This window comes from Quercus lobata, chromosome 4 (assembly GCF_001633185.2).
Source record: "Quercus lobata isolate SW786 chromosome 4, ValleyOak3.0 Primary Assembly, whole genome shotgun sequence".
NCBI classification, from domain to species: domain Eukaryota; kingdom Viridiplantae; phylum Streptophyta; class Magnoliopsida; order Fagales; family Fagaceae; genus Quercus; species Quercus lobata.
This window is the reverse complement of record NC_044907.1, coordinates 37,627,320-37,632,640: the sequence shown is the minus strand read 5'-3', so window position 1 is coordinate 37,632,640 and position 5,321 is coordinate 37,627,320.

The following is a 5,321-nucleotide window of genomic DNA, read 5'->3' as shown; positions in this document are numbered from 1 at the left end:
ATGAAGGTAAGTTTTAGACAACTCCTAAAAAGTTAGAACTCTAGAATTTAAAAGAGAAACTAACTTAAGCACCAAAGGGTTCTTGGCCGGTCCACCCCGGTCACCTTTGATCATGTGTTTTACTTTTCAAGCCTTCCAAGCAATTACTAGATCATTGAAGCCTGAAGCATTCAGCGTACTGATTTTTTTTCCATCATCAGTTGGCGCTGTCTGTGGGAACCGATTAATTTTTTTTTTTTTTGCAATTTATCTTTCTACGATAAAAAAGGCTACATGGTTCGAACAAGATCAATGACTACTAGTCTAGGCCGTCAGGAGAGTAGGAATGCTTCTAGCAACCCCATCACGATCGTTAGTCAGCACCTATCATACAACCGCCTTCAATCCAACACATACAGTCCATGGCAGCCGCCATGGTGGAGTTAACCCATTAGAACCAAGAGTTGACTAGGTAGATCAATCTAAGGAGACAACGCCATAAAAGATACACTGAAGGACAAGCCTAGAGTCAAGAAGTTAGAGAAGGAGAAAATGCTGAGCACGAAAATCAGTCAAGGGGTACCGCTTCACAAAGAGTGTCACACTTGGAGAGGGAAATGGATCAAATGAGGAAGGCCATGAATGAAATGAAGGAGAACATGAGAAGGGCTAATCCCATAGATGATTTAGTTCATCGAACAGCCTCCCCTTTCAAGGCTTCCATCAATAGTCATCCTTTACCTCCTAAGTTCAAGATGCCTTCCTTGGACTCATATGATGGAACGCGCGACCTTTTTGATCATATTGCTACTTTCAAGACTACGATCCACTTTCAATGGGTTCTAAACGAGATTATGTGCAGGGCCTTCCCTACCACCTTCAAAGGGCCAGCATGAGTATGGTTCAGCAAGATACCTCCGAATACTATGGGTTCTTTCGATGAATTGAGTAAGTTGTTTGTCAATAATTTTATCATAGGACAAAGATATAAACATTCCTCGTCCAGCCTGTTAACCATAGAGCAAGGGGAGAATGAAAGCTTACGGTCCTTCATTACTCGTTTCAATAAGGAAGCCCTAACGATGGACGAGATGGATGACAATTTGTTATTGGCAGTCTTCCATAATGGAGTTAACTCTGATTTATTCATTCATAAGCTTGATGAGCAAGAGCCTCAAACCATGGCTGAACTCGTCCATTCGGCCCAAAACTTCATGAATGCAGAAAACACAATTATAGCTAAGAAGAGGAAGAGAGCCGAGCGAATGGAAGCAGATTTCCCGCACCATCCTGAGCAGGGTCCTCATCCAAAGAAGACCCAGACGGGAGAGAAGAAAGAACGAGATAACAAGAAGGCAAGTTCTTCAGCACGGAGTTAGCAATATATGCCCTTGAACATGCCACTTGAACAAGTTCTTATGCAAATCAAAGATGATCCATTCTTGAAGTAGCTGGAAAAAATGAAAGGAGATCCCAACAAGTGCAATAGGAACAAGTATTGCTGCTTCCACAGAAATCATGGACATGACAAGGACGACTGTTTCGATTTGAAGCAGCAGATAGAGAATCTCATTAGGCAAGGAAATTTCCTTGGACAAGATCATAAGGACGAGAAGTTGAAGGGAAAGCTAGAAGAGCCGTCATGACCCCTATTTGGAGAAATAAGAGTTATCATCGGAGGGACCTTGACAGGAAAATCTTCCAAGTCAAGAAAGACATACATGAAGGTAGTGCAAAACGTCCAACTTTCTGGACGATCCCCAAAGATGAGGGTAACAGACAAACAAACCATTACGTTCACAGACGAGGATGCTGAAAGGGTTCACCACCCACATGACAACACGATCGTCATCACTTTGCTCATTGCTGATTATACGACTAGAAGGGTGTTGGTAGACAATGGAAGTTCGGCAGACATCTTATATTACCCTGTCTTCCAGCAAATAAGGCTTGAATGAGATCAACTTCGTCCAGTAAATTCACCCTTGGTAGGATTTAGAGGGATGAAAGTGCAGCCTGTGGGTACCATTATGTTACCTGTGGTGGTAGAAGCATATCCGCAACAGATAACTAAAGAAGTAAATTTTCTTGTCATGGACCATTCGTTGTCATACAACACTATCATTGGAAAACCAAGTTTAAACAATTGGAAGGCAATAACATCTACTTACCATTTGTCTGTTAAGTTCCCAACAGATTACTGAGTAGGTCAATTGCAAGGAGACCAATTAGCTACAGAGAATGCTATCTAGCCATGTTGGCCATGGACGAGCATGTACAGACAATGAGCATAAATGAGAGAAGGGTTACCACGGAGCCAACAGAAGCACTGGAAGAGGTTCCTTTGGACAAGAGTAATCCTGAGAAGTTCACAAGGATTGGAACAAGCATGGAAATGAAAACGAAGCAAGAGCTTGTCCATTTTTAAAAAAAGACCATGGATGTGTTCGCATGGAGTCACGAGGACATGCTGGGTATTGACCCAAGTGTAATCACCCACCGTCTGAACGTGTATCCTTCCTCTAAACTCGTGCATCAAAAGAAGAGGGTTTTTGCTCCCAAACAAGGTAATGCTATTAAAGAGGAAGTTCAGAAGTTGATCATGGAAAAATTTATCCAGGAAGTTTATTACCTAGACTGGTTAGCCAATGTAGGGATGGTCCAAAAAGCTAATGGCAAATGGAGGATGTGTGTGGACTTCATCGATTTGAACAAAACTTGCCTAAAGGATAGCTATCCATTGCCACAGCTAGTGGACTCAACTGCAAGTCATAAATTGCTAAGTTTTATAGATGCCTTCTCAGGCTGTAATCAAATAAGGATGGACGAGGTGGACCAAGATAAGACATCTTTTATTATCAACCAAGGTTTGTTTTGCTACAAGGTGATGCCTTTTGATTTGAAGAACGCGGGGGCAACTTATCAAAGTCCGATTAACCATATGTTTCATCCATAGATTGGACGGAATGTGGAAGTTTATGTGGATGATATGCTGGTAAAGAGTTTGGATGAGGAAAAGCGTCTAGATGACCTTCAAGAGACCTTTGATACACTTAGATAATATAACATAAAGTTGAATCCGAGCAAGTGTGCCTTTGGAGTTTCGTCAGTAAAGTTTCTTGGGTTCATGGTTTCACATAGGGGAATTGAAGCAAACCTCGATAAACCAAAGAAGTCCAATCTCTCACCAAACGAGTTGCCACCCTTAATAGATTCGTCTCAAAAGCTACTAACAAGTGTTTACCATTCTTTAAAGCACTTAAGAAGGCCTTCGAATGGACAGACGAGTGTCAGAAGGCCTTCCAAGACCTCAAGACCTACCTCACCACAGCCCCTCTGCTAAGCCCGTCTATACCAGGTGAAGAATTATATTTGTATTTAGCGGTGTCCCCACATGCAGTGAGCTTAGCATTGATTAAAGAAGAAGGGAAGATACAGAAGCTGGTTTATTATACAAGCCGAGCGTTAAGAGGGGAGGAAGGACGATATCCCATGATGGAAAAGTTAGACTTTGCCTTGGTCACGGCTTCTAGGAAGTTAAGACATTACTTTCAGGCTCATGTCATAAATGTCTTGACAGATCATCTACTGAAGAAGGCGATGAACAAGTTGGAAGCCGCAGGACGACTAATCCAATGGGCCATAGAACTTAGTGAGTTTGATGTTAGGTACCAACCAAGAAACGTGATAAAAGCACAAGTATTGGTGGATTTCATTGCAGAATTCACTACCAATCAAGGTGAACAAGACGAGGTGTACGAAGCTCAGAGGTGGGTCATCAATGTGGATGGCTCGTCCACGTTATATGCAGGAGGAATTGGAATTATACTCAAGTCCTTGGAAGGAGATAGGTTGAAATACGTAGAACGTTTACAATACCAAACAACCAACAATGAAGCTAAATATGAAGCTCTCCTTAAAGGATTAGAATTGACTAAGTCTTGAAGGGCAGAGTCAGTAGTCATCCAAGGAGATTCATAGTTGATTATCAATCAAGTGAATGGAATGTGTGAAGCTAAGGAAGATCGTATGAAGAAGTATCTAAGCAAGGTAAAACAGCTTGTCAAAAAATTTAAAGAAGCTAGTTTTGTTAAGCTCCTAAGGGAGGAAAACATGGAAGCAAACGCTTTGGCAAAAGCAACTTCAACAGGGGGAGCTATGGATGAGGATGATAAAGTCCAATACATGCTAAGCATAGATCTTCCAAAGATACAGCAAGTTGAAGGCGAAGAAAATGGGATGACTCCAATAGTAATTTATCTCAAAGATGGAAGGCTTCCAGAGGACAAGGATGAGGCCAAAAGATTGAGGATCAAAGCTGCCAAGTATGTCCTCATAGACGAGGTATTATATAAAATAGGCTTCTCTCAGCCTTACTTAAGGTGCTTAGCTCCGAACAAATCAAACTATGTGTTGAGGGAAGTTCATGAAGGAGCGTGTGAAAACCACTAAGGAGCAAGAGCACTAGTCCATAAAGTCGTCCATGCAGGTTACTACTGGCCAACTATTCAAGCAGATGCTAAGGCTTACGTCAAAGTGTGTGACCAATGTCAACGCTTTAGCAACGTCCCTAGACAACCATCGGAGTATCTCACCTTAATGATGGCCCCATAGCCCTTTGCATAATGGGGTTTGGATATCTTGGGCCACTTTCCACTTGGAACCAAGCAGATGAAGTTTTTAGTAGTAAGGATTGATTATTTCACTAAGTGGGTGGAAACAGAGCCCCTAACAAAGATCACACAACAGAATGTCAAAAACATCGTTTGGAAGAGCACTGTATGCAGGTTTGGGGTGCCTAGGGTACTAGTGTCAGATAATGGACGGCAATTTGACAACACACTTTTTAGGGACTTCTATGAGCAATTTGGAATCAAGAATCATTATTACTCACCCTCCCACCCATAAGAAAATGGACAAGCAAAAGTAGCAAACCGATCCTTGTTAAAAATCATTAAGACTCAGCTTAAGGGGGCAAAGGAAGTATGGCCAGGCGAGCTACTATGTGTTATTGGGCTTACAGGACGATTGTGAGGACCCTCACAGGGGAAACTCCTTTCAAACTAGCCTATGGAAGTGAAGTAGTGATACCTGCAGAAGTGCATATGGGAAACCACAAGGTGATGAAGTATCAGGACGAGAATAAGGAGGAGCAACTTCGCCTCAACCTTGATTTGATAGATGAGGTAAGGATGAACGCAGATCAAAGGATAGTGAGGTATAAAAACCTCATGGCTAGACAATATGATGCAATGGTGAAACCTAGGTGCTTCGACATTGGAGACCTCATCCTAAAAAGGGTTTCTTTGGCAACCAGAAATCCAGCCTATGGGAAACTGGGA